The following is a 26,856-nucleotide window of genomic DNA, read 5'->3' as shown; positions in this document are numbered from 1 at the left end:
ATGGAAATGTCAATCACAAGGCCTTCTGCCAAGGTTAAATCTCAACTTCCCCGTGATTCAACAGTCTGGACACCTTGGCAATTGTTTCCAACAGAAATACCATAGAAAAGCAAGATATTTCTGTTAACAGCTGGTGTGAGGAGACTTGAAATAGGCTTTTTAGCTTTACTTGGGAAGTATGTGTTAGAAAAAGGGGGAAAGTGATTGTTTTGGACAGCAACTGGTCTCTAGACATATGGACCCAAAATACTTTTCTGCTTGCTTATATATTTGAAATGTAGAGCCAAGTCAGAGGGCTGTATCTCCCAGGTAAAGCTGGGATAAAGATACAGTAGACAAACACTCTAAATTGAACCTATTCATTCAGGGTTCCAGGTAAATTGCCTTTTTCAAATTCTTATCATAAATTCCAAACATCACCTTTTGTTCACTGGTATTTTGCTCCATAATTCCTCATTGCTCATAAATTAGACATGCCAATTTTTAAAATGTGAAAACATGAGGACTTCTGTTGATTTACAAGGAGAGTATAGTAATAGATTACCAGTCCTGCTCACCCCAAGTTTATTCTCTATCCTCGTATTTCCAGAACAATGACATCTGTCACTTCTAAGTGTCAGTCAATGACATGTTTTCTTCCTTGAGTTCCTGGCCATAGCTGGAAAGCTATAACTAGAAACACCTTTCTCTTAAATTAAATGAAATTACAGTACAGAAAAAGTTTCTGGCTGGACTCCAAACTTAATTTTATTGAAACAGAATTGTCTTTCATTACAAGTAAAAGCAGAGAGGTACATAGGACTAATTTCCTCTCCATGGCACCTAATTTCAAATCATTTATTTATCTTTATGGGATAAGAAGGGTGGATAACAGAAGTAAGAAATATGTTTATTAGGAAGTTTTAAATTCGTGTTCCAGAGGTGGATTTAGTACTAGATACGTTTCCACACTTAGTGGGGAATAAATTTCCCATGGTGAGGAAAATTATCAACACAGGTGGTCCAGGTTTGTGTTATCTTCCCTTGCAGCTCTTTACAGAACTGGTTACATGTACTATAATATCCTGTAATTCCTAAGTGCAGAGAGGTTCATTAGTTCCTGACAAAGGTTTTTGCTTTCACCAGCCAGGCTCCTCTCACCATTACAGACCCAGGTTCTCCACCATACCCCACTGTTCTGTCTCTTCCCTGTCACTTTTACCATTTCTCTACCATACACCTTTTAATCTTTACAATACTCACACAAATGGAGTGCTTGAATTATTTGAGCCTTTCTTGGGTTAACACTAGCCAGCATGGATCTTTATTGTTCTCTTCCACACCTCGACCAGGCATGTCACAGATGCAACACCTGCCTGGAAATATGCTTCTCTCCCATTTCCTTCCTCCCCTGTAATTTCATGCTGATGCCTGGTAGAATGTATTTCCCAGGGAATGCTTTAAAACCTTTTGCTTCTCTGCTTCCACTTCTTTGCTAAATCTGTTCTAAGCAGGTCAAATCTGATAGATAGATGATGTTATAGGAGGAACTCTGCAGGAGTTTTCTGAAAGGTAGAATGTAGTGCAGATCTGTACGAAAATAGAAAATTCTGCTAGGCAGTTTTGCTGGGTTCAAAATCATTTTGCCTATAAAGTCTTTTTGAGTATCTGTGCAAAGAACCCTGTTGGGCCATTTGATCTGGGATGAGAAGTAAAAGAGACTATGTGGATCAGTGAATTTGTTCTCTTTAGGAACTGAGAACTCTCCACAAAGCACTATATTTTGTTTCTCCAGGCACCTATAAACTGTTGTGTTTGATGTTTCCTTGTCCTTCCAAGCAAGTGAGGTTTTAATTTATTTTCCAAGATTTTGAATATGTGTCATGCCTTTTGGAATAGCAAAGAACTGCAAAAGATTATTGATGTGCCTCAAAACTGAGCCATTCAGTATTTGAGAGTAATACTTTCACCACTGTCATGGAATCAGAGTAACATCTACTTTAGCAGGTTAGTTCTTTGTTTCACAGCATTCATGCAAACCTTTGTTCCAGTTGGGCTGTATTGAAAAAGATACCAAATGTATTAATAAAGGTTGGAATGCATCTCCTATAGGCTTTATGGAGAAAAAAAAACAGGTTTCAAAGTGGTATTTCCAGTGTTTTCTTCCTTATCTGTTACCAGATGTTCCTTGCAACATATGTGCTAAATTATATTGGTTATTTCCTGTTTTAGGTGATAGTATGGAGTTAGGTCAGGATGGCCAGCCTGCATCTTTTGCTCTCAGAGGTCATCTCTGGTCTCTCAGGTATGTGGGATGTGATAAATGGAGCTCAATCATATGTTTTTAGTAAGAAGTTCACATGTCTCTTATTGGGTCGTAAGTTGTCTTGGTAAGGAGAACCTTATGCAAAAAAACTTTCCATCTTTCTCCTGCAGGACAATATAAGACATGGACATAATGGCTGGCATTGTAAATTGTCCCTGCCTCTCCTTCTAGGGAATAAAACACTGAGAATAGGATAGGAGATGCAAAGAGCAGGCATGATTTCCAAAGCATCCTGAATACGTGTTCTACATTTTCATCCGTGCCAGGTTTTCTGGTGGAAAAAATGCACTTCTAAAAATATGGAATTAAATTCTTATTATTACATTTTGACTGACTATTTTCTGTGCCCTTTTTGGATTAATTCTGATCTGCTTAGTGAAAGTATGGTTGCAACAGTTATTGAAATGTATCATTTTTCAAATACTAGCTATTTCGGTAAATTAAAAATATTGATCATATGTCATTTTCAAAAAAGAAGAGCAAAAAGTAAAAATTAATATCTCTTCAGTTTCAAATGCTTTAAACTAATATAAAAAGAAAAGATATTTTTTCTTTAGCACTGCTTCTAAATATTCGAAGCCATGAAACACTTATCAACACCCCTGGGAATATTCTCTGTAGCTGAATCAATCTTTTTCTCAAGTGCATTCCTGAAATTCAGTGTAAATTATCCTTTTCTTAATATCATTTTGCAACTCCTACACGTCTTCAATCTGCTTTTGAAGTATTTGTCATGAAGCTTCAGATACAACCATTACTAGGGTTTCTTTTTCAATTATTGAAAACATCTTCCATTAGAACCTGCTTAATACGGGCTCCACTGGCTTTGGATTAGAATTTAAAGGACAAATTTGGTCTGAGCAAGTAAGTGGAGAGAATCAGTGCAATTCTGTACAAAACTTTATTTTCCTCATCTTTTTGTTTCTGAAAAGGTGGAGAGAACTTTTTTGTAAGCTCCTGGGTCAGTGTTCTTAGACAAACACTGACTCGTGCTCCAGCAGAGGATGTCAGTAAAGTACTGTAAACACCTATCAATTACATTTAAGCTGTTTTATCAAAACCCAGGTAAGTCTGTGTTTTGATGGAGTCTTAAAGCCATGTAAAGTTTAAAGCTCAAAATACTTTTCATTGAGCATGGAAGCAATCCAATATCAGATTTCATAAAGACAAAGAATCTTTTATCTTGAAGTGTTGAGAACACCCTAAAAAAAAGTCTCATAGAGTTACAAATTCAGTAAGATAAATCACGGTGTCTCTGCCATTGAAAATGAGTTCCCAGTTAAAATTCTAGCCAAAAAAAGGGATTGTTTAGAGCAAAAACATAGAGAACTGATGATGACTATGGTTTTTCTTTCACCGAGAATAAACATTTCTAGAATGCTCAAGTTTACAGTACACTCCTGAAGAAAACAGTTAAACATTGGAAAAGGTTCAAATAAGAATAAAGAAAATAGTTAAAGAAAATTGATTGTTTTGAGGGATTCTACATGGTCCATTTAGTTTAACAAACTGATATTTAACTTCATCTCCTTTTTTCAGCAGGGAGCAAAAATTTGGTAAAGAACAAGATCCCATGACTGAAAGCTATAAAAAGAAGGAATTGGATATTCAATTTGAATATGAATGACAATTTGTCACTTGGAATACCGCATATTGTTTGGAATTCCCTAAAAATTTACATGAGGAATTTAAGGGACATAACACTATTCACATCTGGCTATTCGACTGAAAGTGGAGATCGATACACTCCTCTGTATTGATTCACAGATAGATGTGATCCCAGATCTTTAATTAGAAAGCTTTAAACATCTAATACTGAGCACAGTTTTTGTGGTCACCATACTTAAAAATAACAGCAAAGCAGAAAACAGAATGGAAAATAGAAACTCAGTGTGCTTTCCCACCCAGCTTTTTCAATGTGCCATTTGTCCTGGCAGGGCAATTTTTTACCTTTCAACTTTTCTTAGAAGTGGGTTGTGGTATTTTTAAAACTTCATCTTTCTCTGCCTCTCTCCATCCCCCTCTTCCTCTTTATGCTGTTTTTTTTTTAAACCAAAAAAAAAAAAAAAAATCACTACTTATTTGTGCTCAGCAGTCTCAGCAGAAAAATGTGCCTTTAGCATTTTGCAGAATGATTGCAACAGCAGCATTCGAGGGATTGTGAGTAAATAATTGTTCACAGGCACAAGTGATGCTATGTTTAAGATTCAAACATTGGAGTGTATAATTCTGATATCAAAGAGATACACTGTGATGCACTTACAGTTTGTTTTCAAATGTACCTCAGCTACTTCAGGAAATCAAAATGTAGTGGTGGCTCTAAAGAAGAGTGAAAAGTCTCCATACCATTCATATTACATATGAAGCAAATGCCATTATGAAAACTTCATTAATATGTAAATTGCAACATTTTGATTAGCACTTGCAGACCCCTTTTGTTAAGAAAAGAGACGGAAGGAGCTAACCAGATTGCAATAATTTACATAATAGCTCAGTGGTGGCAATGCCACCAAGAGAACCTAAGGAAGGTTATTATGACTTTTTTTTTTAACAGCTTAACACAGTATTAAAACCAAATGTACAAAAGGAAGGACAATATTTTTCTTCAAACTGACAAACTCTTTCATGGAGTAGTAGGGTATATTAAAGACAGGTTGGAGCTTATTTTAAAATAATAGGATATTCATTTGCTCAACAAAGGAATACTAAAATTTTGTGTCATTATGCAGTGGTTTGAAGCCAAATGAAGAGTAGCTTTTGTAACTTGTTTCTCTACAGTGATTTTGCAGTGTGCTAGATCCTATCCTTTTGGATACAATGCAAATTTGTGCATTGACTTCAACAGCCTCAGGATTTATTCTTAGTTTTCAAGCTGGAATGTGTCAGTAGGACAGGTAAATCTCTCACTCAGGTGACCAAATCACAGCATCATAACCCTACAATATGGCATTTAAATGTCTAAATTTGGATAATGCATCCAGATATGCCCTTTTCTGGCAACATCTGTAAGTGAGTTTTATAGGTCTACCAGGCTTTGAGTTTCTTAAGCAATATAAGAAAGCTGATACATTATGGTTTTGCTTATTCCTTACACTCCAAATATTCAGAGCAATAAGTTAATGAAGCTTCTAAGTATGAGAAATTTACTTCTTTTATTTGAATTTCATCATTTGAAAGATGTTTGCATATTTGGACACCTTAAAGGGAGCTCAATAGCAGTCGTGTTTGCTGGGCTCTTTGGGTCAAGAGACACTGGAGCACCTACAGCTGGCTTAAACAGCGTGGCTTTTTCAGTAGTAACCCAGAAGATGGTGAGTAACAGAAGAAAAAGAGAGAAAATCGTGGGGATTCTGAGGACTTTCATATGCTTGCCAAAGTTCAGAGACCTCAGGGCAAAACAGGAAAAAGAAAAGAAGATATTTGAAAAGCAAAGTTCAACAGCTCTGCTTGGTGCTACTTGAAAGTATATTACAGGCATCATACCAGATTTATCAGAAAAAATAACTGTGATCTTTTAAAATTAGTGAGCTAGGTGGCACATTCTATTTGTTACAGTTCCATAGGGACTTTTTTGCCCCAGCTGACTTCCATAGAAAGTGTTTCATTATGATGTAACTAAAGCAAATATTGGTCTAAGAGTTAAGAATAACAATACGGCTTTTTGCATTAAAAGGATATTCTGTTACATTGGGAAAAGAGTTTCTGTGAAGCAGTGTGCCCACAGGGAACTTCAGAATTGGAACGGATGAACCTGCGGAGATTTTTTTTTTTATTTGGCTTTGTTAAATCTTTAAAACATTTACGGAGATTTTTACTGTTTTTAGAACTCATTGTAAAAAGCATGAAACTTTTGTCAAACTTTGTAAAGGTATTCAAGATACAGTTAAAAAAATACACCCAAAATAACTTGTCATGCTTATAGGACTGGGCTTTCAGCTGGTGATAATCAGCCTTGCTCCATTAAATTCAGTAACCTTATACTGACTGTCTGGTGTTGCAGGCATCTGCAGGAAGGAGTCTATCACAGAAACATCAGCCTAGCTCCAACTAATGCCAATTTTTTTTGAGTTGATGGGTTAAGACTCATTTGCAACAGATAAGTATATAGGATGCATGGGAGTCAGTATGCATGAAGAAATTACCTGAAAAAGTTCCTAAATGGAGTTATTAGGTATTACTGAGCCTTTAAGACCAGTAAATTTTGACTTGTCTGTGAGTCATCAGTGTTTGTGAGATGAACTTCTAACCAGATAAGTAGAATCTTTTGAATGGATAACACTGTGACCTTTTGGGTTTCAGATATATTAACAAGCAGGTAGCACTTTCAGGGGGCATTTTTAGCCCCTGTAAAAGTTATGAGCTGTTGTATAATAAACCAGTCTTGATAATGGGCATTTGATCAATTTGCTTACAGAAAAACCAGCATCAAAGTCCCCATTGTATGTCCTTGAAAGCAACAGTTCCTAAACAGATGAAGGGCTGAGGGAAAGTAGTAGTTGGTGATACAGTGTACCTGGCACCCTCTCCTCCCAGGTGGGAGGTGACCAGACCTTTTAACTGCCTTGCCCAGGTTCTGTGACTTGGCTGAACTGTGCTTTGTGCAGGCTCAGAGGGGAAAATGTGACATTTCTGTTACCTTTATGCTTCTTCTTTCAGGACCCGCTGGGTGCCAGTTAAATCTGTGCCCTAAAACATTTATCCTCAAGCTTGTCTGTTTTATGACCAACAACCCACAGCTGCTGGGGCCATTCCAGCACAAAGAAACTAGGAACTCCAACACACAGGAGACAAAACAACATCTTTTCAGCTGCATTCATGTTGGCAAAGTGGATGCTTTAGGAGCTATTGAGCTGCTGTACATGCAAAGGGGTAAGACTAATGAGGGACTGGGATGAATCAGACTTGCTAATCAGGTCTGCTGTCCACGTTGCCAGAGCTGCTGCTTCATGATAGCATAAACATTTCCCCCAGCCATTATGTGTGTGTAACAGAAGTGGCTGGGATTGTGTTTGCATTTTCTTTGTAACAGGGCTAGAACTGTTTCGAAGGGAATTGCAGATCCTCCTGCCTTCCCAGGCATACATTTGGTTCACAGTTAGTCTGCTGTGTGCAAACTTGAATCCTTTCAAGGGAACTAAGCTGGATGTTCTCCTTCTGGTATGCACCAAATGTGCTCCAAGTGGAGGACACAGGGGTGCAACACAACGACTGTCTCACAGCAGCACAGGGGCATCCTGTGTGTGCCAACCACTCACGTGCCACTTGAAGATCCACAGACCAGTGAGAGCTCCTGCAGTGTTCAGAACAGCTCCTTTATGGTATGCTAAGGGACAGAAGACATATGCTCCTTCACATTTGCAGTCAGTCTTTTTGTTCAAGATCCTTTCCTTAACTGCTTTGCTGAGCCTTTTTTTTTTATTCTACCACTGTTTTAAAGAATTGTAGCTTCTTTCTTCCTGATCACCGTGAGCAGGAAATGGCAACACACCTCCCTTTATTCTCACACAAGCTGCAGAAACATACTCCAGTGACACTGACATCAGCCTGTGCCCTTAAGGCCCAAAACTTTTTCTGATGGCAGAATAACATATTTCATTGTTAACAATCCAAGCAATCCACTAACCTTATGACAGCAATCACATACACAATGACCAGCGAAGTGATACATTACCTTCAAGAAGATGAAGTCCCTTTTATTGAAAATATGGCACAACTGTGTCTCTACTACAGACACTTCATACAGGTGGTCAGGTGAGAAAACTCAGATGAACCAGTCAGACTTTTGGGTGCCCTGTGGCTCTTGGGCTCATACTGTGGGACACCTAGGGAAGCAGAAAGTTTTATGGAGCTGAAACAGGTCCCTATTTCTGAGCCACACAGATGTCAACAAAGGAATATCTGGAGACTCCCCATCATGGGCTACATCAGGACCCTGTTTGGACCCTTGTTTGGACTCTGCTTCAGATTTCATCCAGAGCAAGACAACTAGTTTTGCAATCACGTTTATAGAGGGTGTGTAAGAGAAAGCAGATGGATGAAAAGGAATATCCAAGGCTTTTGCTGGAGTTAGGATGTCAGTCACAGACGGGCAGCAAGGTGATACATATCACTCTCACAGTCTGACTGTGAGGGCTGTCAGGATTCTATTTGCTTGAAGATCCCTTTGTGCATAGTTGAGCTGCTGTCTGTTAGAGATCAGGGGGATAGGGCCTCACAGAGCCATGGCCACTGTCTTGAATGCAAGTTTGAGCTTCTAGGATCTGTCTGGGTGAAGGAGAATCAGCAATGTCATATCACAGCTAAGAGCTTCTGCTTTCTCCCTCCACAGCTCATTTCCAGACAACATTGCAGTCCCACCTCTCTGGCTGATTGAACCATGCCCATACCTTGGATTAGCTGGTGATGAAGTGGTTTCCATGGATAGCTGTGACTTAACATGTCTTATTCCTCCCTCCTTCTGCAGGAGGATCCCTGTCTGCTCACTCCCAATATTGTCCCACAGTAGCACAACCAAAGTTTTCATGTGCACTCACAAAGCTTTGTTTGGACATTGAATGAACTCAGAATAAGAAAGGAGGCTGGGAAGAAGGCACCAGAAATGAGCAGAAAGAGAAAGAGACCTTATGGCTGCATGTGAGACGTCTCAGGCAGTCATGGGGGGAGCAGTGACAAGCTTCAACCTTCTGCATGAAAAAGACAAAAAGACCATGCAAGGCTTCCTGTAGTTGCCTATGTAGGGACCCGTATCCAACAGAGCCAAGATTTTGGTATTGCTTTACTGTGAACATCCTGTGTGGGTGGATTTTTGGCTCATACAAGAAGTCTAATCTGGTCTGAAGTAAACCCCAAACCATATTTGCTGCAAATGTAAGGGTGTCATCACCTGCCAGTCTAATAATCCACTCCTATTCCACCAAAATACTTGAACTTGGCAATAAATGACTTGTTTCCAGGTCCTTCACTTTAGTGATCTTTTAGGGAGACCTGGCTAGTCCCAGAGGATTGCACATGGAATGATCCCAGACTCACACCTATAACACAGATTTCTGTATCTCACCCATAGGCTCCTCTGGCCCGTCTTATATTCTCTGCACAAAATTTTCCTGTTCTGTATTTTTCACATATCCATGCTAATTTTCATGATGTACCTTCAAGTGGGATGCTTTTATTTTTTCAGATTCCGGTGGCACTGTTCTAAAATTCTCAGCAACAAGCTGAGCTGATACACCCTCCTCCAAGTGGCCATGAAGGCTTTTGCATTTGTGAACGACTCTTCTCCCCCTCCCGGTTCTGGGGTGTTTTGAAGCATGACCCTCATGACCCTATTCTCTGATCCTGAGGTGTTCTAGCTATTTTAAGGAATTTTAATAATCCATACCTCTTTGCAACGTGCCAGAGATGGCAGCCTTTTACATTTGTGCTCTGCTAAGATGACACTGCAGGTTGTGCCTGTGGCAGGACATGCCAAGAGAATGCGCCAGGATATGAGACCTGTTGGTGACATAGGACAGGTCTCTGCAGCTGGAGAGAAACCTGGTGCAGACCTGTTTATGCCCCCCACCTGAGCAGTGCCTGGGCTGATCTAGCTGTGGTGCCATGCCTGGGTTTTAGCTGATGAGAGAAGCTTAACTGTTTAGCCCCAGAAGGGATCCTGTGGCCGTGCAGGGGGGCTGGTCAGAGCAACAAGGCACTGAGATGAAACAAAGAGTGATCTGAATTGACAGTGGAAGTTCCACCAATGTTTCTACTAGCTGTGATCCAGGCAGATTTATTTGAGACATGCACATGGTGCAAATGCTGTGACAATAAGAGTAAGTTAAATGTGCTTCATCAGCTCTTAATTTCTAATTTCATGTCCCTCTATATAGTTATTTTCACTAAGAAAATTCATTGTAATGTCAGCAATGAATGTCCTGAATTTCAGCCAATTTTATTTTTTGTTATTGAAGCATTCAGTTGTTTCTTTTTTTCTCTCCTCACCCCACAGTACTGATACAGCAAGCCAGATTTAATGAGAGGGTCTTAAATGTTTCTCTTTCAGTGCAGGCAATTAACTTTGGTCCTCTATTTTTATCATAAAACTTGAAAAAGCCTACCTATATTAATTGTAGGGTTGTTCCATATATAAATATAATGCTGGTTATGGTGTTGCAATATTATTTTCAACATCTCATACAGCTGTTGTACCATTCAGTCTTTTCAAATAGAGAGCAGTGCTCATGTGAAAACAAATTGTGGTGAATGACACTCAAAAAACGTTAATGTGTGTGAAGCAACTTAAAGCAATAACTGTGGCCTTGAACATACAGGCAATCATTCACTCAGACTACAAAGCAATCATTTTGTCCAAGAAGAGAGAAAAATAGGTTGGAGCAACAATTTGTTCCTAAAAAAATTGGAATCAGTTAATCAATTTGCAGTAAGTATCTGATTTATTTGTGCAATAACATGACTGACAATTTACAGCCTTTTCCAATAAATCTCAAAGCCATGATTTGCTGCAGCCATAAGCCATTTATTTTGTAAAGATGACCTTTAATCTCTCTGATGATTGATTAATCAGTATATCATAAATAGAGTCGTGAGAGGTGAAGAAATATTTGCTTGATGATGACCACTCTCCTGTTCCTAAAGTGCTCTGCAGGTGTGTCCAGCACACAGAAAGCTTCATTAAAGACATCAGAGGAGTGAAAGTGGTACGTGGTGTAGAACTAAAAAACCAATAGTATTGCTTAATATATGTTCATTAAAAAAAGCCACGATGATAAAAACAACCCTCCACTTGTAAAGAGTTAGCCTGTTGTTTTACGATAGATCCCAAATAAGAGGGAGATGGGTGATTAATCCCTGGGTAGAAAAGAGAATGGGCTGTGGCTGTGATTTCAGCATCCTCTTAACCTGACCCACCCGGGGTGCTGAGTAGGTACTTTAGCCCCTTTGGCAAACATTGTTTTCAGCTGTTCCACCTAAGGACTGAAGAGAGAGAGGGAGATTATTAGAGCTTCCACTGCTTGTCTTTTTCTCCACTTTTGCTCCCTAGCCATGCACTTGGAAGAGTGAATAGCAGGTAAGTATTGCTTATCCTCCTGACTGTTTAGCTAAATCTGCAGGATTATTCCCCACTCCCTGGAGATGTGTTTTCGTGACATGGCTTCAGCTGATGTAATTGCTTTTGGTCTCTGAAAAGGGGCTCCCCTCTCCCACACGTCCAGCTCTTCCCTCTCACACTCCTCCTGCTTCTCTTTAGCATGGTGTGGCACTCAGGTGAATGTGCAGTAGCTGTTCCTAAAAGAAAGGGAAGTAAATACTTGGAGGGGGCAAAGGGGCAGTGGGGAAAGTGAATTTGTTTTCTCTCACTCAACAACAGCTCCTGTGCCTGGTGACTGGGTGAATGTCAGATCCAGTACAAGGGAGGTGTGTGTTGTGGGTGAGCAGTAAGACTCCTTTCCATGGAGGTGAGGATTCAGTTGGCTCTGTTACAGGTCTGAAAGTGTATCCACAGAGCCTCTAAAGTGCTGTTAATGTGATTCCTTTCCTCCTTGATTGCATCCGCCTTGCCTTCTTTGTGCCTGTGGTCACACAGTCAGCTGTATCAGCATGATGCTCTTGTCTTAGTACAGAGGAGAAGACAGGAAGGAGCAAAAGGCTCTGGAAATGTGTTTGATTGTTTTACAGGCTTCAGCTTTAATAAAAAGTGAAAATGCGTGTTTGGGGGTTTTTCTGGTCAAAAACTTGGTTGCTTACTTACAAACTTTATATTACAGGTTGTTCATAGAGCATTACTAAAATTAAATAAAAATACCTGCCACCTGGCTTTCACTTGATTTGTAGAGATGCATATGACTATGACAGAAGTAATACAGTGGGGAACCAGGACCATAGCATATTAAAATGCTATTGATGAGTGACAGCCGAGGAAAGCATGGTGATAGTTGGGGAGGTGGTCTGTGAAGTTATGTCAGGGCACTCTCCTATTCCTATTCCATTGCAATTTATTTACCTTATGAATCATATAAGTGGCAGATTTGCTAATTCTTCCACCTCTTATTGCTGTCTGTATATGGATAGTTCCTCAGAAGCAGCGGTGTAGAAAGGAAGAAGGAGAAGGAGTGGGAGCTGCTGAGCTGGAAAAAGGGCAGTCAGAGTAAGGGGACATGCCCTGAGGGAAAGCTGGGCACAGAGGAGTAGTAAAACCCAAACCATGACCTGACCCATGCTTTCCTGTCCTTCCAAAAGCCCTGTAGGCCATTCAGACCTCTGCAACATCTACAGTGAGTCTGTAGGCTGGCTGATCATTTTTCTTTCCAATTTTACATTTCTGCTACTCAGCTTTCACGTGGGGCATATTGATTTTGATGGCACAATCTTCCTGCATTCTGCTGGCTTTACAGAGGCTTATTTAGTAGTATTTGAGTCTTTGGTGAATGGCTCTCTGCAGTTTTCTGTGTGCAGTCCTAGTGAGCAGTTCTACTTAGCGATTCACTGGATTGGGTGCTCTGTTACAAGCTGGATGAAGTTACAGTACATCCTTTCTCTGCTCATAATTTTCACAGGCATTTCAAATCTGATTATTTTGCTAGTATATGTTACCCAGGGGAATCATAAATATCTTTCACAGGGTTTTGGATTAAAAAGGAATGCAAAACTTTGGTTAAAAGTCACAGATGGTTTGATTGTTATGATTGGTGATGTTATATTTATTTTCCAAAAACATCTTCTACAATAGCTGTATGCTATTTAGCAATTTACTTGTGCCAGAAGACTGAATTTGAGCTGAAAAAAACCCTGAATCTCAAGCTTTGGGTTGACAAAATTCAGTATCTGAAACCCAGGAATGCAAGCAAGGCTGGCCTGAAATACAGTGATTCTTGCAACTCCACCTCCTCTCCAACAGAGTGTGTGTTTCCAACATATAATTAACTCTGGATTTTGCCTCATTAAGCCTTTATTTTTAGTGAAAAGAAATAATATTATTGTCAGTTCCATCAAACAGACACTGCCATAGGCTCAACAATGTCTTGGAGCAAAGCATTAAGAGAAGGAACTATTGCTCTATTTTGAGTCTTAGGAGGAAATCATCAAGTCATTGGGATTTTTTAATGCATATATTAAGTTGGCTGGCAGAACATTTCAACAGGAATGCCAAGCCAGCCAAAAGGCCTAGCCTATAACCTCTAATCTTATGGTGCTGAACTCTATTATTTTCCATTAAAATTAGATGTTACCGAGTTCTAACAGATGTCTTCAGCAGACACATTTTTATTATTGAAGAAGTTTAGGTAAATGGAAACTGAGCCCCAAATTTTATTTTGTAGATTATGGGACTGCTGTGCTTTGTGGGTGAAGCTGGCATTTGAAACATGAATTATAAAAGCTCTTAGAAACCACACACAATAATTGATGTCTCAGCAGTTCTGCTGAATCACAATAAGAACACAGGCTGCCATGACAAAAAAAACAGTTGCAACACACTGGCTCATTTTTTGCACAATGACTGACACTAGTTAGCGGGTCCATGTTGTGCATCTCCATGGAAGTATTTTAATTAACTGTTATGAGGAAGCAAGGAAGTGGGTAAGGGGAAAATCTTCCCAAAGACCTTTAATAAAAACCATCTGGAAGATGCATGATGGGATATGAAACATCTTTATGAATATGGCCCAGTACAGGTGTTTGAATAAAAAATGAGTGATTAAGACAATCTCTGTATTTGTGCTTTGTTCAACCAAAAAAAAGGTCAGAAACCACAGGAAAACTTGTTTTGACAAAGCTATTTAAGCTAGGATATTGCATTAGTATGAAATTACCCTCTTCAGCTTGCAATGTCTAATATAAATCTGAATATATCTTCTGCAGCATGTGGGTACAGTTCTCTGTGCCTCTAGCACTGGATTAGAGACCCTGGCTTCAAGAGTGCAGTGATATTCTTTTTCCAATTTCACAATACTATTCAAAGGCACTAGACAGTAAAATGAACTTAATAATTTCAATAATATTCCTCTCTCCCTGAAGGTACAAGGGGAATAGAGTCTTAGGTTTATGGATCATGTTTGCTTTATGAACTTTTCAGGCAAGAGTTTGCTGTTTCTCCCTATTTTGCCTCAGGGCACGCTGTTTCAATGATGGTAGAGGTAAAGGCATAATTAAAGAAAGAGTCTTTTTAGTGTTCTGCTTCCCAAATGTGCTTCAGTCTGATAGCAATGGGAGTGAGAAATCTGGACTTTGTGAGTCCTGAATGATACTGTGAATGTTGTTGAAAATCAGCCTTTTCATTCTTTTAGAAATATTTCTGTTACTTTCACAAGCAATTTTAAATTACAAGACAGACTGTAAAATATGATGCTGTGTATGGCAGGTACTTCTCTCAGTAGTATTTAAAAATAGAGTAAAATAATAAAGCTTCCACAAAAAGGAAAAATATCTTGGTTATACTTTCAAAAGCCTGCTACTAGGGAGGTCAATAAAATAAGTTAGTGAGGTTATTTGTGAAGTAAAGCAACATGAATGAGGTGGAGAACATTGCCCTAGGGAGGCAATTCTATCTTTTCTCTTGTAGTACCCTGAACCAATCAAGGATGTAGTCACTGCATGTGAACCTCTTATGTTACTCTGATAGTGTAATTAAAATCATCATTTTGCACCTTGACACAATTAATTGTTGTTTTTAATTGCCATGGTAGATAGAACAGAAAAATAATGTATTTTCCATCCTCAATTATCTCTACTAAGGAAACACTTTATGCAGAAGGATATACCACTTCTGTACTGCTTTAGAAAAACTATGCCTCCAATATTTAAATTGAAAACCATTTCTGATTTGGAAGAGGTTGTAAAGGATGTGTTTGTCAGGGAGCATATTTCAGTGTGCTTAAAATGGCTTTAGGAAACATTTATTCTCTGAGCAGTTTATGAGCAATGGCTTTGTAAATACATATTAGATATAATCTGCCTTATTTCTCTGTGTCTTGTACATGGTACCATACATTCATTGCTGGTGTTTTAAATAGACTTGACCCATAAATCCATAACCTGAAGAAATCATGATGTGAAGAATGTATTCCCAAAAGCTTCCATGTTTGTTTGGGGTTTTTTTCAGCTTTATTATTTATCCTCATGAAAGATTTTGTCTCTCCTTTTGACGTGTCCCGTTCATTAAAGACTGAGGTTTGATTTATGGTAGTGTTGCGTTATTTTCTCCAAAAGAGGAAAGAACTTTGCAAAACTTAGGAGTGTTTTGTGCAGTACGTGCATTTTGTGGCTGGGTAGAAAGTGTGACAAGGCAAATGCAGTGTGTTACCTCATGGATGCAAGAGGAGATACAGACTGTTGTTCCTTTGCCATCTGGAGCTCAACAGAAGGGAACTAGGAGCAGCACTGCTCTTGTGGAGGGGATCAGCATTTGAAAACTTGCACTCTCTTGGCTATAAACTCCTTGGTTACGCTGGGAGCTGTACATTGAAGGGTGTCTTGCATAAGGAAGTTGAAGTTGGCTCCCAGAGAATGAAGGAGATCTATGTCAAAGCCCTTGGCTAAAAGAATTGATGATTTTGTCTTCTGAAAAATTAATAGCTGGGTAGGCAAGAGCTTCAGGATGTGTCTTCCTGTCGGCAAAGTCCTTGCCTTGGCTTTTCTAAACTGGTTCTTGGTGTCCAAGAGAGAAAACAGAGAAGACCTCTCAGGTCAGCTCCATCCAGAGGCAACACTCCTCTTCCTCTGCTGCTGCACCTTCCCCTGCCTTATTTCAAAGGGAGTGATGAAGGAAGAGCAGTACAGAGAATAAAAAAGAACCCAGAGATGTAGAGGTGCTGCTGAACAGTGGAGTTAGAGCAGCTTGGGGTCCAAAGAGCTGAACTGTGATTGGAGACAGTGGGGAAACCGAGGCAGTGAAAGAGGACAGGTAGGTGACTAAAGGAAGGAGCTTGGGGGTGGTAGAGACTTACTGGGGCTGTGGGGGAGGATACTAGAAGAGGTGATGCCTTCCAGTTCCTAAAATTGCAAAGGAGACAACTAACTTTTTTTTCCCATACTGTCCCAATCCTTCCCCTTCATAAACAAAGCTTTAGTTTTCTGCTTCCTCCTGTGGTAAAGAAATCAGTGTTGCTAGGAGCACCTCACTGAATTTGGAGACCTTGAGGAATGAGAAGGGTGTATAGCTTTTGGCAAAGTTGTCTCTGCTGTGGCCTGAGTGGGCCCCAGAAATACCAGACCAGTTGTTCTTCCTGTGTCTCTACAGTAGCAAATACAGCTTGGCTGAAACTGCTTCATCTCTGCTCAGACCAAGCTGCCAGTGCCCAGGTGCTTCTTTCCCAGTGGGTGTGGGTACTGAGATGCTTTCACTGAATTTACGTTATATTAATTGAGGAAAAAATTGGCCATTAGGGAAGACACTGAATATCCTTCTGCAGGGAGGAAAAAACCAGAGGGCTGTTCTCATTGTGTAGAAGACATTATTAGCAGTTAAATAGCCTGATTCCCTTAGACTATTTGTAAATATTTTTTTTAATTTTGATTGTTTTAATTTCAGTTTTCAAAAAGAGTATTTTTAATTGTCAGGTAATAACTTAGAAACACTGGTGGTCAAGCACAGTATTAAATGAGATGTTTTAAACCCCTGTTTTTATTAATAATTTAAAATTAAATAACAGCCCTCCTTTTTGCCATGCACTGAGATATGGTCTTTACATACAATTATTTCTACAGTCATATAATTAGTAGTTCAACAGTGCACATATACAAAGAGGAGGAGTTAAGGTTCAACATACAGCCCTAAATTTGTCATTTTCTGACTTTTCAGTCCTTGACTTAGTAACCTGAATGCTCGTCTTTTAAGGTGAGTTTCATGGGGAATATGCTTAAATTTTCTGTTTCATGACCTAGTTCCTTTGTTCTGAAGATTCAGTGCCGAGGTAAACTGTCAGGGCCCTGACAGCTGGCACCACAACAGAAATACAGGAATTTTTTTTTAAGCTTCTCTCATAGATTAACTCCTCAAAGAGCTTGCACACTTGAATGGCAGACCCTTCCAGATTCCACTCCATCACAGTCAACTCTTTGACTTTTGCTGAGCAGAGATTGCTCAGGACTCATTTGTTCTCTGCCACTTTTTTTTTTTTAATACATAAAGCTGAATTTCTAGCCAGTTCTTTCTGGAAATGTGTTTTTCCTGGCTAGAAATTGGAAGAATTGTGGTCCTGGCCATTGTGGTCCCCTGGGTAGGAACCATATCAGAGCAGCTGAAGATTTCAGTAGCTCTGAAACTCTGTAGGTTTAATTTGAATTGCTTTAAGATGATTGATGAATTGTATTTCTGTGCCAGGGCTAATGGGAAGGAAGCAAAATTTTAGCTGTGCAATATTTTTGTGAATGTAATTATGAAGTGCATAACACATCCTCAGCTGCTGCGTGTTGTCATAGTATGGTAACGTTTCCACCTGCCCCTCAAACTGAGCAATTTGGGTGTGATTAGGTGCAAAAATCCAAGGTGAGCAATGTAATCCTAAAAACTGAACAACAGGAGCTCCTACCTCAGCAAAGGTTGGGTACCACGGTAAATGTGCATTCCAGGGTAACACACTGGTGGTGATTTGTTTGAACTCTACAAGCTACCTTATTACTGAACTAGAGAAACAGCTCTTTGATCTTTTTACTTTTTAATTTTCCCTTTGTCCACCAGCTTTTCTCTCACCCTTTCAACCCAGCTAATGCTCTAACCAGGAATGAATACATTACTCTGCTGAAATTTGAACAGAAGGCTAATTCCTAATCAAAATAGGCACTAATTTCTTTCACTGCAAATTATCATCATTCATTGCAAATTTGCTCTCCTTGAACTATGCCAACATGTTGTACAAATTTCAGCACTTGGAGCCAGCTGCTTATATACATCAAATCAAACAATATACTGTTGGCTTTTTATTATTTCTGTTGCATACTTGCATGAAAAACATTTTGTCAAAGACAATGAATAAATATTACTGCTACTGTTACTATGAAAATAAATGTTTAAACTTTTACACTAATAACGGATTATTCCATTAAAAAAAAAAAAAAAGAAAAAGGAAATCCACCTGAAAATGCTGAGAAACTAAATAACATGATACATTGTTTGTCTTTTTGTTGCTGAAACAGATTGTCCATAGGGAATACAAAGCTTTCAGGAAAAAGATACTGCTAAGGTACCAGTGGAGATTTTTATTCCAAAACCCAGTGGGTATTATTTTACAAGCATTGCAAAGATGGCATTTGATATTATGAAAAAGACATACTGATCAGCCATCCCGGGAAACTGGACCTCCCAGTTGGTGTACTTACCTGTTTTACATAGCTTTTGTGGTCTTCTAGGTGCCATCACATGTATGTCTATACATGAAAACATATATACTATGTTTTCAAACACCTCTTCCCAGATACAATAGAATTTTATAGCACCATCTGTTCAAAGGATGGATTTAATAGATTTATAATAGTGCCATCAGCCAAATAGCTTTGCAAATTGCAAATATGGTTAAAATATACACAAAAGATACAAACATTAAACAGAGCAATTATGGATTTCTTTTTGGTCTTGAAATGTGTGTAACTGGATACAATTCCTTTTTGCTGGTGCTGAGGTATGGTGCATATTTGTATGCAAACAGGGTCTGGAACATTTTGTTAATCATGGTTTTTATTCTTTTGTTTGCTGGTTTCTCTTTCAAGATAGAAATCTCTAGTCTAATATAGCGTTCCTTGCATGTGAAAAGCATTGATTATAGTGTAAATGAAATAATTGAAAATATAAAATGTGTGAAATCTAATTACCTGCTGCCAAAGTGTCTGCTCCAAGTAGTCTAGCACTGGGGCTGTTTTATTCACGGGACTTACCTTTTATGAGGGAGAAACTGCAAAAAGGGGTGAATAATATAAGCCAGAAGTTAAAAGCATCTTGGAGTGAGATACCTAAAACTGAACTTCTGCCCTCCTCTGTTTACAGCATGTTAAAATTAATAAAATATTTTCCACTAGGAAGTTTGTACAATGCCTTTCATTTTTTTGCTATTCAGTCCTGGCTTTGGAAAGCTCCCAGACAAAGTATATAACATGTATACAGTTACCTGGAAATGTCAAAGTTTATTGGAAAAAGAGAAGGTGATGGGATATTTCCTAAATTCAACCATGGATGCCAAATCGCAGAAAGGCAAGGCTGTATTTCACTTGACAATAAGATGATCTTAAATGCTATAATTAAAAACAAGAGTTACTTTCATTAAATACTGAACCCCCATTGTGCCGATTATAGTCATAATGCTTTGCATAATGCTTGTGAATCTATAATGCTTAAAGATACAAGATGAAACACACTGTAAAGGCAGCAAAGAAAAAACCACCACCAACCCCTAAATCATTAATTGAGGTTTTTTTTCCTTTTATTGTGTTATAAGCTTTCTAGAAAACCGATAGGAAACTTCTAGTTACCTGTTCACCTATAATAAAGGTGCATATTTACAGTCTGAGGAGAAGAAAAGCTTTTCACAAGCAATTTTCTTAGCCACAGATAAATTTTGCTGGAAGCAGGAATTAGAGATTTATTGGGGTTTTTTTGTTTGGTTTGTTTTGGTTTTTTTTCCTGGTTTGGTAATGCTTTTTTGTTTTGTTTACCCTGCCTTTAATTAGAATTTCTTTCTGCATCTTTGGGTGAAGATGCTTGGTTTTAAGCTGAATTAAAATACTGTGTTACATTCATGTCCATGTAGTGATCACATACCTGGCAGATCAGGCTTCCTTTGTTGAGGTATTTCTTAACTGATGGTCACAATGGCTTTAGTTTCTTGTTCTTACATCATGCATGAACATGACCAGGCATAAGGGTTTAACCCCAGGACACAAAGCACACAGGTGGTCCTTGGATGATGTGAAAATCCCTCTAGAATATCAATGGCTTGACCAAGAGAAGCCTTTGGATGCCAAGTGAATTTACAGTGGGTGTAAGCCACTCTGCTTTGTGCTGTCAGCAGTCCTCATGCCAGTAAGTCCCAACACTGGAAGGTCACAAACAATTTCTCTGCTTACCTTTGAGGTTTTGCCCAGCCAAGCTGCCATAAGAGACCCAAAGTATAATGTTTATAATCGTGGTGCACTTGACCCTGTCTGGATGACAGGTGCCCACCAAAGATGTCCTTTCAGTACCCTCCTCATTTGGACAGGGGAGAGAAAATATAACAAAAGGCTTGTGGGCTGAGATAGGGGCAGGGAGAGTTTGCTCATTTGTTATTGTCATGGGCTAAAAGGACTCAACTTGGGGCAATTAGTTCGATTTATTGCCAATCAAATCAGAGTAAGGTAATGAGAAATAAACCCAAATCTTAAAAACCACCTTCTCCCTACCCCTTCCTCCTTTCCAGGCTCAGATTCACTTCCTGTTTTCTCTGTTTTCTGCCCCACAGCAGCACAGCAGGGACAGGGAATGGGTACTACAGTCAGTTCATCACACATCTTCTCTTCCTTCACATGGGGAGGACTCCTCACAGTCTTGTCCTGCTCCAGTGTGGGGTTCCTCCCAAGGGATACAGTTCTTCAGGAACAGGCTGCTCCATCATGGGTCTCTTCCATGAGGTCACAAGTCCAGTGTGGGCTCCTCTCTCCATGGGGCCAGAGGTCCTGTCAGAAGCCTGCTCCAGCAGGGGCTTCCATGGGATCACAGGCTCTTTCAGGCATTCACCTGCTCTGGCATGGGGTCCTCCACAGGCTGCAAGTGGATCTGTGCTCCTCTGTGGACCTCCATGGGCTGCAGGGGCACAGCTGCCTCACCACGGGCTGCAGGGGAATCTCTGCCCCGGCACCTGGATCATCTCCTGCCCTTCCTTCTTCTTTATTGTCCTTAATGTCTGCAGGGCTGTTTAGCTCACATGTTCTCACTCCTCTCTCTGTCTGAAGTTGCCCAAGGTGGTTTTTTTTCCCCCCTTCCTTACATATGTTATCCAGAGGCACTACCACCATCTCCGATGGGCTTGGCCAGAGCAGGTCTGTCCTGCAGCTGGCTGGCATTGGCTCTGTCAGACATAGGGGAGGCTTCTGGCAGCTTCTCACATAAGCCACTCCTGTAGCCCCCTCCCTGCCAAAACTTTACCCTGCAAACACAACACAACAATGAGTGATTTGGAAGGTACAAGCAGAGAGAGAGCTCTTTCCTAAAGAACACTGGTTTCACTGGCATAACAGTGCTGGAAGGAGCCTAGAGAATGTCTCATTTAGTGTGTCATGTGAAGTCTTGCACAGCCCTGAAGAGAAAAGGGAGGGAAATGACCATAACTTGTTCAGAAAACAGCAAGAAAAGGTGATGCATGAGGAAGAATATTGTGAAACTGAGCAAAAATAATATTTAGGTGATAAAGCCATTTCAAACACCACAGCAGCATCGATTGCTATGGCACCCAGTGAGCTGCAGATTTTCTTCCTGTCACAAATGAGAGGGGGAGAGGAGGCCCTGGGGCGGGAGAGGGAAAGCTGTAACCTGACTCACAGCTGTCATATTTGTGTCCACAGCTGCCAACATGCTGTCGGCTCTCATGTCTGATAAGATGAGCTTCCTTCCTTTGGCTTGCTCTCCAGTTTCTGCTGCTAGGAGGCCCATGGTCAGCTTGTCTTCCAGTAAGTTGCAGGATGAATCTTCCCATCATCCCTTCCCATTGCCTTGCACTCTCCAGTCATTTCTTATTTTTAGGCACATACCCTTTTGGCTAATTTGCACTGCCTAAGGCAGGAGCCCTTTGTGTTCTTTTTCAGTGTAATCAAAAGGAGCCTGAACCCAGAAGATGCCAAAAGACATCAGTTTCCCATGTAGGCGGTGTAAGCTGAGTGTGCTCATCGCCTCCAAAGATGCTCAATACACTTTTAAGATGGATCCCTGAGTACCTACTTATCCAAACCCAGTGCTCACAGGGCAAAGGGCTGCATTTCATTTTCATTGGTGATTAATGCTGTATTTCAAGATTGGTTTTCTCCAGCAGCAGTGAATTTCGAGACTGTAAGGAATGCGCTGTGTCCTAAAATCAAACTCACTGTGTTGGCTAGTCCAGGTGAACTCCACAGAATTGCAGGCAGTCCAAACCAGTCTCATCAACAGAATCTATTAAAACTTTAGGAAACTGTTTTAGGCACCTTTTTGGTTTTAATCCCTGAATTTATTATTTATTTATTAGCATCTTCCACACATCCTTTCCCTTCTCTTTGGTTTTTACTAGGCACCATCAGCAGTGCTAGCCCAGTTGTCAATGTTTTAGAGCATACCAATGTTTAAATTCGTTTTATAGGGAAGGAAGGTAACTTAATAATTTACATATAGCAACATGGGGACAGGTACATGTTGACAGTGGCTACAGTCTGTGAGAGCAGAGGTGTTTGTGTGTATGTATCTCTATATCTGTGAATGAGAAAGTTCATAAATACTAGCAGCTTGCTTCATATACAGAGTATTTTGCAGGTGTGTGTTTGTAGAAATGTCTGTATGTATTTCTCATTGTGACATGATGATAATGGTTTTAGAATAGCAGCACTACAACTGCTGGGTACTAGAATATGATACCATGTTGGCTTATCTATGCTGCAAGTACACAAAGGCAGTGTTGCAGCATGCCAAAATTTTATCAACAGGGGACCTCATTTTACTTCTCCGAGTTTCTAAATAAATTATGAAAAATATAAAATACAATTCATGGAGTACATAAGAGAAGTGCCTACAAAGCACGGCAGATCTCAAGGAAATGTTGATGTTTTTAGTTCTGTCATCCATCACCATAATGAGTGCCAAAACTCCTTTGAAAATTAGCTGTCTGTGATTAGGCAGGTTTCAGAGTGCAGGTTGTTTCTGTATCTGATTCTGAAATATATTAATATGAATGTTATGCTAATTTGTCTACTTTTGACCTAGAGCTTATCTCAGAGATTCAAGAGGATATTGCCTCATTAACTATCTCACTCGCAAAGTAAAACTACCTTCACCTTCTCACTTCATTAGACGGAATCGTTCCTTTTTTTTCTTTTAGGGAAGAGCGAATAAACAAGAGTCCTTCAAGATGCGTTGCTTATTTCAACCTCAAGTATAGTTGTCTTGTGCATACATAATAGAGGTATTAAAATTAGTATTCAGCTCTAATTCTCTCCAGTCTATCTGATAGTGTTTTGATGAATTTTGGAGTTTCCGTTCTGTCTGGGAATTTTAGTGATGAGGTAGGGGAGACAGACAGCAGCTTGGTTTTCATAAGCTTAGTTGACCTTGCAGGACACAGAAGCATAAAATGTTTATTGTGAAACAGAATAAATGTTCCTAACAGGCAATGAGTATGCATAAAGGAAAATAAAAACACAGACACCTTTCTAAATATCCCAGACTGACCAGGATTTCATACAGGACAATATCAGCCCTCTCAAAATGTACAAGTCACATTTATTTTTAATACTGCAATTTTGACTTCTGCATTTTCCTGTCGTTGCATGGAGGACACTTTCTCTCCCCAGTTAGTGGGACAATTTAGCTAGACTGTCCTCTCTCCCTAAAGTCCTCCCTCCTACCTGTGCCCACCTGCAGTTTGGGGTATATTTGCTGGAGAGGGTTGAAAAGTGGAATTTGCATCCATACTCAGGTCTAAATTGCCTAAAATTAGCTGAACCAGTGGTTCAGCTTTGAACCTTGCAATTTTTTATTTAAACCTAAAATGAATATTAGAGGAATACAAAATATTTCACATATCCTCCCTGTCTACTTTTAACTCTTCTTCGAGTCTTACATTTGAATGCAAATTTAATTTAAGGAAAAATGACAAGAAATCTCTTCTGGCATTTTACCACTACTATCAAATATAAGGAGTTCAAACAACCTCTCTAAAAGGCTTCCTTGTCTTTTCAGTCCCACTGCAGGTCTGTTCAACTACTGCACAACCAGACAGGTTCTTTTCTTTGACTTCTGACCTGTCCAATACCCTCAGTGATCCCTCAGTCTTTCTCAAGGAAACTGTCTCTAGCACTGGGGGAGCACCCTAATTTTGATTTATTTCTGGCAACAGCCACAGAAATCCAGGGACTCTATGTGCAACCCTGGTCCCTAAAGTCTGTAATTATTGCTTATATCATTTGATTTAGCCCAGTGAATAGCCCAAAGAAGATTAAAATGTTTCCTTCTGCCTAGCTGAGATATACTGCTTTGCTGAAATATGTCCCTGACCTCCTCTGCTGATCTGTAATATGGAGTCTAATAGCCCTTATAACTGTTATCCTACCTAGTGGAACTGCAAAGGCTGTACTTCTTCATATGTTTCAAGTGGTTTGGTGTGACTTTTTATTTTTTTTTCCTTTTAATCTCAGTAAAACACCTTCATGCAGTCTCCTGAGGGTAATGTCACATCTCTCTGCTCAAATTCCAGCATATATGGCTTTATTTTTTTCCTTCTTACAACAGTGCAGCTAACACGAGTTATTTCAGTAGGAATGACTCACAGACCTCTGCACCTGCCTTTAGCCAGGTGATGTTCTCAAGTTGCAGAAATGTTCCACTGCTATCCAGGGGGAGGTGAGACCCTCCTGCTGGCCAGCTCATCCTTCTGGGACAGTTCCAGAAAGCTTCAGGGGCAAACTTCTGTGGAAGGCTTTAAATGCATTTGGATTCATCCCTGAATTCCTTTGAACCAGTAGATTGAACACTTGCTGTTTCCAGTCCTGTAGTACTCAAACATCCTGGGGATGTTTTGGATCAGAAATGTGCCTCATCCCCACTAGTAACACAAATTTCCAGTCAATACTTTAAAGATTGTATTTTGTCCTGTGATTGCTAATGTAAAAATCAGTCACTGGGAGATCTGTGTGGATACACCTGAGTGAAGGTGTGTTGCCTTGCTTTAGCCTGAGGGCAAATCTAGACCTATGTAAAGCCACTGTGTAGAAACAATAACATTTTCCAGATCTATAAAACTTGGCCTTTATGAAGGAGTCAGGGTACTGTAGCACAGTAAATGGTTGAAGGTCATTGAATGAATGATAAATATCACACTATATAGAGAGCAGCAGAACTCCCTGATGGAACTGGAGCAGTGCTTATCTATGCAGACTACAATGATGCTGTTTATTTTTGGGATAATAACTAAATTACTTGTATATCCTCTTGGCTATGCCTTCCTTCATATGCTCACATATTTCTCACGGCTTTTATGGCACAAAGCAGCAATACTAAGAGATAAGAATATATAAATCATATTTGGGCCCACTGGAAAGTATTTGCACACTCCTGTTATTTTTTAATTGCTGAGCCTTAAGATAACGTAAAGCAGAAAAGCAAATACTTTCACAAATTAATAATTTCTTAAGGAAAACAACCAATGAGCAAACAAAACCAGAACAAAACACAGTAAGCAGCAATATAAAAGCCAAGGCTCAGTCCTGGCTTGGCAGCAGTCATGTAGTGTTTCAGTCTCAGATATTCCAGTGGAATCTGCCAGTGCAGCCAGGGGTAATATTTGCTAAGAAGTCAGTCAGATGTCAGCTTCAGCTTCTTAAAATTGCTGTATGTGCCGCTGAGAATGATGGCACAAATCCTATTCTTTCTTTCGTTATTTACAGTTCACAAATACTTCTGCTGTTTTAATGATCTGTCCACTCTATAATATTTGTGTTGCCGTATTCTGGAATTCAGATTTTTTGAATGATTCATCAATTAATTAGATGTTATTTTCAGGAGATTGGGGGGACAGAGGTGGTGATTGATGGAGGGAGTCACTAGTGTTTCTCTTAGCAAAGTAACAATGCCTGGTACTTGTTATCCTCCTATTTCTTATTGCTGCTTTGCAATATGTTCTTAGGAGCAGATGTTATTTACTATAGAAACTTAAATGTCTTTATTGACAAATAGCAGGAGACAGACCCTCAGGAAGAGTGGCTTCATTAGCATGCAGCTTATACTATTTTTCAAGAATATGTTTGAGTCTTTACACTTTTTTTTTTAACACTAAAGTGCTGATAGTAAATGACAGTGGGAATAAGTGCAGTTGGCAGGATGAAACCAATGGTTTAAAAAGCCTCAATCTGTTTTCCTGATCTGTTTTCACCATGTGTGATACAGTCTTAAAAGCTATATGTTTTAAAAGATGGATGCAGTATTTATAGTAGCGATTTTTATATTTCCTTTTGCCAAGGAAGGGCAAAGAACTTAATTTTATATCACACAATTTACACTGAGGTATCACAACGTCCTTTTCCAAAGAAATGCTACTGGGTGAGGACAGAAGCTGCGTGGACGTGACTGCAGTGGTAACTGCTTCATTTTAAGTCCTCAGCTTCATTTTTAAGCGCCCCGGTTTGTGTAGACTTTTTATTGATGCAAAATGTCAGAAGAGAAAGAGAATGGAAAGACTGCCTAAAGGGTTTTCCTCCACCTGTGTGGGCAAGGAGCAGGAATTGCTTCCACATTGCTTCCTGGGCAGTCCCAGGGGTGCAATGCACAGCTCCTCTGTGGCACACTCTGCTTTCCTCAGGTGGAATTCATCCCCCTCACCAGGGTGCTGAAGGGGTTTTACTAGAGGGGCTGGGCT

The sequence above is a fragment of the Pseudopipra pipra genome, chromosome 2 (genome assembly GCF_036250125.1).
Source record: "Pseudopipra pipra isolate bDixPip1 chromosome 2, bDixPip1.hap1, whole genome shotgun sequence".
Classification (NCBI taxonomy): Eukaryota; Metazoa; Chordata; class Aves; order Passeriformes; family Pipridae; genus Pseudopipra; species Pseudopipra pipra.
Note: the sequence above shows the minus strand (reverse complement) of the source record.